The sequence below is a fragment of the Nycticebus coucang genome, chromosome 8 (assembly GCF_027406575.1).
Source record: "Nycticebus coucang isolate mNycCou1 chromosome 8, mNycCou1.pri, whole genome shotgun sequence".
In the NCBI taxonomy this organism is placed as follows: Eukaryota; Metazoa; Chordata; class Mammalia; order Primates; family Lorisidae; genus Nycticebus; species Nycticebus coucang.
In genome coordinates this window covers 88,076,534-88,086,212 of record NC_069787.1, presented here as the reverse complement: position 1 = coordinate 88,086,212, position 9,679 = coordinate 88,076,534, and the positions used below count along the sequence as shown (strand labels likewise).

At 38.8% G+C, this 9,679-nt stretch overlaps 1 pseudogene; it reads left to right on the top strand.

Annotated features, from left to right (window-relative positions):
- The first annotated feature begins 3,211 nt into the window (after positions 1-3,211).
- LOC128591383 (retinol dehydrogenase 11-like) lies at positions 3,212-4,183 on the top strand (annotated as a pseudogene).
- The last annotated feature ends 5,496 nt before the right edge of the window (positions 4,184-9,679 follow it).

Here is a 9,679-nt window from a genome sequence, read left to right as displayed (position 1 = left end):
TAAGAAATACACATTTAAAATAATAACTCATGGGTCAAAGAATATAGTCCTAATACTAATTAGATAGTGAGGGGTTCAAGGATAGAATTGGGGTGATAGTCCACAAGAAGGAGAGGCCAGTCTGGGGATCAAGGAGAAGTTTTATTAGGAGGAAAGAGCAGAAAGGAAAGAGCAGTCTGACCAGAGGTCAGCTGCCTGTCACACAGCTCCAAGAGGCTTTTATTAACCTTATTGGTGTGGAAGGGGGCTGCTACGGGAGTCATTCTCCTCTGCACAGCATCTTTGTACCAGGGGCTAATCTTTGGCACCAGCTGGTGCCAGGGTGGAAAGTTACTGTTTTGTTGTTTCCCAGGAACTCTGGCCTTGAAGCATTCCAAGAGAGTGTGTGTGTGTTGGGGTGGGGGAGAGGTCTGCTGTGATGACACAGTTTGGTTTCTGGCCTGTTTCCTCTAACTAGCTGTCCTCCCCAAATGGCTGTGCTCTCATTAGGATCGGGAGGATTTCTTCCCTACAGAAAGTTTTTTAAACTGAATGAAAATGATGATTTTTTTTTTTTTTTGAGACAGAGTCTTAAGCTGTCACCCTGGGTAGAGTGCCGTGGCATCACATGCTCACAGCAATCTCAAACTCTTGGGCTTAAGCAATTCTCTTGCCTCAGCCTCCCAAGTAGCTGGGACTACAGACGCCCACCACAGCGTCCAGCTATTTTGCTGCTGTAGTTGTCGTCGTTTTTTGGCAGGCCCTGGCTGGGTTTGAACCCACCAGCTCTGGTGTATGTGACTGACACCCTAGCCGCTGAGCTACAGGCTCCCTAGCCAATGATGATAAAATGTGAAGATGCAGATAAAGTCATAAATACATGGAAATTTATAGCCTAGATTCACATATTAAATATTAAAATGTAGAAAACCAGTAAGTTAAGCACTAGCTGTTAGAAAAAGACAAGCAAAAACAAAGGATAGAAGAAGGAAGTTAGTTAAAGATGAAAGTAGAAATTAATAAAATAGGAAAAACACAATAAAGAAGATTATAATGAAATGCTGGTCCTTTGGAAAGGCTAATAAATTGATAAACCTCTAATGAGATTGATCAAGAAAAATAAGAAGTCACAAATAACCTAGACATGTATTATGAATGAAAAAGACATCAGCACAGATTCTACAATCATTAAAAATAAAAGGATATTATGAATAACTCTATGCAAGTAAATTTAAAATTTTAACCAGAATAAGAAAATTTTTTTTAAAAATACAACTTACCAAAATCTAAAATGTCCTATTTAAATAGACTAAATCTGTAATTAAAATCTTCCTACAAAGAAATCTCTAGGCTCAGATGCCTTTAGTAGGGGTTCTACAAAATTAACATGGAAGAAACAATGTCAGTCTTACATAAAATCTTTCAGAGAACAGAATAAAAAGTATATCCTCCAACTCATTGTATGAGGCTATCACAATCTTCATAGCAAAACCTGATTGGGACAATATAATAAAGAAAATTTATAGTCCAATTTCATTCATGAGTATGTATGCAAAAGATTATATAAGTTAACAGTAAATCAACACAGCAATATGTTTTTTAAAAAGCAGGTGGACGCTTTTCCTCCAGTGGATGCCGCATTCAAGGTGCCATCTTGAAAGGACAGACCATGTGCTCATCAGACACCAAACTTGCTCATGCTTTGACCTTAAACCTCCAGTGCCTTGATCTTGAACTTCCCAGCCTCCAGAACTATGTGAAATAAACGAATTACCCAGTCTTGGGCATTCTTTGAGAGCAGCACAAATGTAGTAGGACAAGTGGTATATTGATATTTGCTCTCTTCTCTTTACGTAGTCTTTTATTCTTTTCAGGTCAAGATCAAGTCACAAGGGTGGGGAGTTAGAGTGAGATGTCTATGTTCAAATCATCAACTTAACCTTGAGTTGAAATACTCTCAACAATATTTTAAAGCACAGAATTTAAACAAAATTTTAACTGGTTTTTTACATCCCAACTGGCTGCAAGCTTGAAGATGAGTGAAGTTTAGAAGAACCTAACTCACTTTCTAGTATTGTTAACAATGCTATTTCAGTTCCTCTTGTGCTAGAAAACTCAGTTAAAAGTAAATTATCATTTTTCTTTTAACTTAACTGGCATCTCTGTGATTTCAGTCATCTGGGAGAAAAAAGAAAACTTTATTATAAAGTCCAATCCAGTAATATGGTCCTGCCAAAACATTGTTTCATGTATTATCTCAGTAATTCTCCAGTTCCAAGTCTCTATTTCAGGGCTTGTCCGTCCTTGCAATTGCTGGTCTCTGGCTGGTCCTCTTGCAGATTCTGTCATGGGGTGGTCCATTAGACTCAGGTGTCCAATTAGGCCTAAGCAATTTCTTGGTATAGGCAGTCCTACTGAGACACAGCCATTTTTCCTCCCTAAACAGTCTTCCCCAATGTCTCTGACAGATTTCTTTCACCATGGAGAAGTCAATGGGTTTGGAAAACCACTTTAAGATCCCATCTCCATAGCCTGCCTTATGCCTACTACAAACACCGTGACCCTCCCATACCAAACTCCACTTAGCAGGTATAGCCATACTAAGTCATGGCAGGGAAAGAAGAATAGCCTCTCCCAGCACTCGCCCCCAACATTTTCACAGCAATACAGGATATACTACATACCTATTGATTCTAATGCTCATGATCACGAACTCCAGAGATGAGGACACTTGGCCCTCAGTTTAGTCAGCTCAGGCCTGGACCTGACAGGATTCTTTTGCCTCCCACCCTACTTCTCCCCTAAATTATCCAGGGAGGGAAAGAGGTAGTAGGGATCATTGTTCCCAAACTCTTCCCTCCAACCCTCTGTATAAATCCACCTTTGTTTGGGAGAGAGAAGCGACTAGTTTTTCTGGGTCACGAATTTTCCCCAATTGCTTTCACTTCACAACTGGCAAATGTTCTTTGATCTTCCTAATTGAGTGTCAAGGTCCCAATTATGACAACATAGATCTGCCTTCACAGTATCAACACCTTGGTTCTTGGCATCACCAAAAGATAAAGTGAAGAATTCAGTCAGTAAAACAGGAAGAAAAAGAACGTTGCCACAATGCTTCAGACCTATGTTGTTATACAATGTTCCCTCTCATTTTTTTTTCAACGTTAAGATTTGATGACCTCAATATAACCATGAAAAATACATGTGGAGGCTGCTGGGGCATCTCTCCTCCATGATTGCTGAGCTCACCAACATGGTTGGGCTTCTACTCCTGGTCCTTCTCTCCTTCCTCTTGTAAGGAGCTGCACCCCAAATCAGGAAAATGCTGTTCAGTGGGATATGGATATCAGCTGTCCAGCTTCCTGGGAAGGTAGCTATGGTCACTGGAGCTAACACAGGCATCAGGAAGGAGACAGCCAAAGAGCTGGCTCAAAGTGGAGCTCTTGTATATTTAGCATGCCGAGATGTACAAGGGGTGGGGGGGTGGTGCCCAGAGAGATCTAGATCATGACAAGGAACCAGCAGGTGTTGGTGCGGAAACTAGACCTATCTGGTACTAAATCTATTGAGCCTTTGCTAAAGATTTCTTAGTAGAGGAAAAGCACCTCCACATTTTGGTCAACAATGCAGGAGTGATGATGTGTACTTACTCTGAGACAGTAGATGGCTTTGAAATGCGCATGGGAATCAATCACTTAGGTCACGTCCTCCTGACCCATCTGCTGCTAGAGAAACTAAAGGAATCAGTCCCATCAAGAATAATAAATGTGTCTTCCTTAGCACATCGCCTGGGAAGGATCTACTTTCATAACCTGCAGGGCAAGAAATTCTACAACTCTGGCCTGGCCTACTGTCACAGAAAGCTAGCCAACATTCTCTTCAATGAAGAACTGGCCCAGAGGCTAAAAGGCTCTGGTGTTATGACGTAGTCTGTACACACTTGCACGGTCAACTCTGAACTGACTCAGCACTCATCTTTCATGAGATGGACATGGCAGCTTTTCTCCTTCTTCATCAAAACTTTTCAGCAAGACCCCAGACCAGCCTGCACGGTGCCTTGACAGAAGGTCTTGAGATACTAAGTGGGAATCATTTCAGTGACTGCCACGAGGCACGAGTGTCTGCCCAGGCTCATAATGAGATGATAGCAAGGCAAAGGCAGCTGTGGATCATTTATGACCTGCTGGGCCTCCCAGTGGATTGACAGGTAGTGGCAGTTGGACCCTAAAGAAGACTACAGGAGACTATGCAGTACTTCCTGCCAAAATGATTCTCCTCCAAGTTGGTCAAAACCTTGAACACAAAGAAAGCAAAACCTTCCAGTCTTGCCTGCTTGGTGTCCAGTTAAAACCCAATTACACTGCCTGTTTCATCTAAATGCCTTTCATTTGTCCAGATTTCCTTTGCTTGTGTTACTGCCAGAGTTACCAGAGATACCATCATAGGATAAGAAGACCCTCACATGACATATGCAGCCCTATTTTTCTTCAAAATCAACTACTACCTACGGGAATCTAAACTATTGCAGGGTTCACTTATAGGAACTTGGAATAGTTTCTATCCTGTTTGTTCATAACATAGTTCTTCCCAAACAATGAATCTTCACGAGGGCCATACTGCAGCCTCAGCCCAACTCTGTGAATCAATGGTTTGGCTCAAGAGCAGTGCCTGTTCCTCTTTAACCTTCATGCCCCAACATCTGGCTTCTTTCAGGAAATTCTTAGTTGAATGGTTTATGGCATGGCCTAATCTCTGATAGCCTAAAGCCACTGCTCTTAAAGACATTTTCCCATGTCTGGACCAGAGAAGAGCTTTCTTTTCTAAGAAGTTGGTAAGGCTTGGGGGATGGAAGAAATGTGGGGGAATACAGAAATAAAAATCAAGTTCCAATTGTCATTTTCCTGCTGTTTCTCAGACCAGCAAACAAGTAATACAAGGAGCACTACCTGAAGATGAGCCACTTGACCCTAGTTACTGACCCTAGACCCATAAAGTGGGAAGGCCTTATGTTTTTGTGCTTTAGTTTCTCTTAGAATAACCAGAAGAGAAAGGAAAGGCTTTGGGGTCATTGCTATTGTGTGTATCTTTGTATGTCTTCTTATATGTTTATACATATACATATAATTGTATATGTATACAATTGTTGGGAGTATTTTCACAAAATTCAAAACAGCCACAAAGTGGCTAGACCCCAGTGCAGGCAAGTAATCAGAGACGGAGTAAAACAGTGTCCTCCAGTCTTTGATATAAATGAGTACAGCTACAAAAGGAATCGGATTCTATATATGTTGGTAACTACCCACCAAGAAGTATGTAGCCAGGAAAAAGTAAAAAAAAAAAAAAGAATCCTTGGAGATAATGCATGAAATAAAGGGATTCGTTATGGATTTTTTAAAAACAGCAAAAAACAGTAATTTATATCTCTGGAAGAATCAAGGGTGAACACCCAAGACTGATGAGGCACTGTCTTAAACACCAATCAGTGTGGCAGAAAAAAAAAATCCAAAACACAAAAACTCCAAAATTATCTTAAGGGCTGATATTGGTAATTACAGTGATTTTAATTATCTTCTATTTAATTTCCTTACATTATCTTGACAAGATTAAAATGTCTATTTGCCAAAATTCTGTATTTTCTTCTGAGAACTTTTATCGAAAGTAATACTGCCAAGGGAAGTCTGAGGAGCTGGTGATGCTGCCATCCCTTGTTTGGAGCATGCTATTCTAATAACATTGGAATTTCTTTGGGCTGACAATTAAATTTTAACTTTGGTGGGTAAAAGAATTATAGGACCACAGTCATACTTTATTTTTTGTTGACCTTGTTTTGATCATTCAACTATATATTTAAAAATGGTCATTTTTTATAAAAATTGGAAAACTTGGCTCAGCGCCTGTGGCTCATGTGAGCTGGTGGGTTCGAATCCAACCCAGGCCCGCCAAACAACAATGACAGCTGCAACCAAAAAATAGCCAGGCATTGTGGCGGGCACCTGTAGTCCCAGCTACTTGGGAGGCGGAGGCAGGAGAATTGCTTGAGCCCAGGAGTTGGAGGTTGCTATGAGCTGTGATGCCATGGCACTCTACCCAGGGCAACAGCTTGAGGCTCTGTCTCAAAAAGAAAACAATTGGAAAACTTTTGGTAATACTGCAATAGAAGAAATGAATTAATATTTTACTTAATTTATATTGAACTGTCAATAACAAATAAAAATGTTTGGATTATTTATTATTTATTATGTTTTAATTTGCCAGAATAAAAACTAAGAACTGAAAGTTTAATTACAGCCAAAAGAAAAAAATATGTACAGAAGATTTTATAGAGCAGTGAAATACAGTATACAATACTATAATGATATGTACATGTTATTATACATTTGTCCAAACCCATAGAATGTTCAACAGCAAGTGTGAACCCTAAGGTAAACTATGGACTTTTAGTGATAATGATATGTCAGTGAAGGTTCATCAGTTATAATTAATGTACCTTCTGGTAAGGGATGCTGATAATGGGGTTTGGGTAATCTCTGTATGAGAAATCTCTGTATTTTCTTCACAATTTTGCTGTGTACCTGAAACTGATCTTAAAAGATAAAGCCTTTGGGTAAAAGAAAAAAAGACGAATGAAAAAATGAATGGGTACACACTCAATTAACATTAAAAAAATTTAGTGATGGTTACATGGTATTTATTCTCACCCTTTTAAAATTATTAAATGTTTTAAATATTCATAAAAGTATGAAGAATATTGAAACAAATGTATTTGAAATAGACTCAATGAATGAAAAACAGTTCTATCAGTAGTTAAAATAATCTCCAAACAACTAATTAATAGCATAATATATTGCTGGGAAGAAAAATTCAGTGATGAATGGAACAAAATAGAAAGCCTGGAAATCAAACCTAATTTAAGTTAGAATTTAAACACATGAATACATAGGCCATGATAAATCAATGAATCTTGGAATACTTATTTACTTGTGGGAATGTCTTTAGGTATTTAAAAATAAAATTAGGGTGATTAGATGGTTTAAGATTAAATAATATTATTTACATACAGCATAAAGTAGAAATTAGTAATTATCATTTCTCTGGAGGTTAATGATGGGTTTTTACATATTTCATTGTTCTTAGTAAAGTATCTCAAGAATGGAAGAAAAAGTATCCAATGTACTCAGCCCTACTATGAAACTAATTTATGGCTTTCACATGAAAGCTTTAACCCAGTTATAACCTAAGAATATGGGGAAGGGGAGAGAGAGGGGAGGGAGGGGGAAGAATGGGCGGAGGGAGGGTGATTGGTGGGATTACACCTGCGGTGGATTTTACAAGGGTACATGTGAAACTTAGTAAATGTAGAATATAATTGTCTTAACACAATAACTAAGAAAATGCCAGGAAGGCTATATTAACCAGTGTGATGAAAATGTGTCAAACTGTTTATAAAACCAATGTATGGTGCCCCATGATTGCATTAATGTACACAGCTATGATTTAATATTAATTTAAAAAAAAGATTTCAAATTCTTAAGCAAAACATTAAGAATTCAGGCATTAGGCTCTGCGCCTGTAGCTCAAGCAGCTAAGGCATCAGCCACAGACACCAGAGCTGGTGGGTTCGAATCCAGCCTGCCAAGCAACAATGACAATTACAACCAAAAAGGAAAAATAGCCAGGCATTGTGGTGGGCACCTGTAGTCCCAGCTACTTGGGAGGCTGAGGCAAGAGAACCGCTTAAGCCCAGGAGCTGGAGGTTGCTGTGAGCTGTGATGCCACAGTACTCTACCCAGGGTGACAGCTTGAGGCTCTGTCTCAAAAAATAAAAAAGAATTTAGGCATTAGAAGGCACATGACATGAAGAGAAAATTTTCACAATAGAATTGAAACTAGTAAACTAACAGAAAAACATACAACCTAATTGTAGTAAAGAAATATAAATAAAAACAAATAAGTACCATTTTATACTAACTACATTTTTTATAGTTTTAAATTATAACATCTGTTGCTGATAAGATTGAAATCATGTACTGTACTCATACATTTCTGATAGCAGAGTAAATTTGGTACAATCTTTAAAAAAGGTTATATGGGCTGGGCGTGGTGGCTCACACCTGTAGTCCCAGCGCTGTGGAAGGCCGAGGTGAGTAGATTTCCTGAGCTTGAAGGTTCGAGACCAGCATGAGCAGGAGTGAGCCAGAGTGTAACCCTGTCTCCACCAAAAAAAAAAAAAAAGCCAGGTGTTGTGACGGGCATCTGTAATCCCAGCTACTTGGGAGGCAAAGAGCAAGAGAATCACTAAAGGAAAAATGGGGAAAAAAGAAAATAAAAAATAAAAAATAAAAAAACTCAACCTAAGAAGAGTGGGAAGCCAGCTGAAATTGAAAGCAAAATTAAAAAAAAATTTTTTTAAATAAAAAGGTAATATGGCAGCATGTTTTCAAAACAAAATGATTATACACTTTGATTTGATTAATATTATTCCTGGGAATTTATCTCAAGAAAAAACAGAAATTTCCTACTGTTCATCAATGTATTTCAATAAAAATAAACTATTGTCTCCTGGATGGATGCTTAAAGGGAAAAAATATGATTAAGACACAGTCTCTTAATTTGTGAGTGAAGGGTATGTTCACTTACAAATTATAAAGAGTATACAGAGTTGGGGAAAAGAGAAAGTGCTTAAGATAATAATAATGAAAGGAAAGTAAAACATAACTTCGTATCTGTTATGGTTCAATCATATAGTATACTTATGTACAAGAGCTAGCAATGCTCAAGAAATAAAAATGGGGGGTTCCGTGCCCATAGCACAGTGGTTATAGTGCCAGACACATACACTGAGGGTGATGGGTCTGAACTGGACCAGGGCCAGCTAAACGACAACTGACACAAAAAATAGCTGGGCATTGCGGCAGGCACCTGTAGTCCCAGCTACTTGGGAGGCTGAGGCAAGAGAATCATGTAAGCCCAAGAATTGGAGGTTGCTGTGAGCTGTAACTCCACGGCACTCTACCAAGGGTGACATAGTGAGACTTTTCTCAAAAAAAAATAAAATAAAATAAAAATGGGGATCTACTGGGATAGTGGAATTGGAGATAAATTTTTCTTCATATGCATTTTACTTAGTTTTATTTATTTGCACATCATATGGTAAATTTTTCATTGTCCTATGAAGATGTTCACAATATATGAACAAACATTGAATTATGTAGGCTACATAATATCAGTATTATTATCAAATGAAACTCAGATCCAAGTATATTGTTTAAAATTCAAGTTTTAACAAGTCCAAGTGGTTATCACCCTCTTCACACATTTGCCCATCTTAACAGTTGACTTGCTACATACACAATCTGATCCTCACACATACGTTCATGGACTTTTGGTTTCCAAACAAGATGGCTGGAAATTAGCCCTCTTCCTCATTCACAGGCTGTGATCAAGGCTACGGTTGCTCTAACCTAGCCCTCTCTCTCTTATTTCCATTTTTTCTTTGAGTGTCTAATCCCTCACTAGAAAGGTTCTTAAGTAAGGTCTTCAGCTGCAACCCAATTCTGAGCATGAAGATAGACAGAGGCTATAGGTGGCCCCTCCACATATGGGGAGCTGGGTTACCAGAGATCTTTCAGCAGTGCAGAACAGAAGTAGGGAAGAGCAGCTTGGGATCCCTCAGCTCAAGATCCTAGCTTAGGGTACAAAG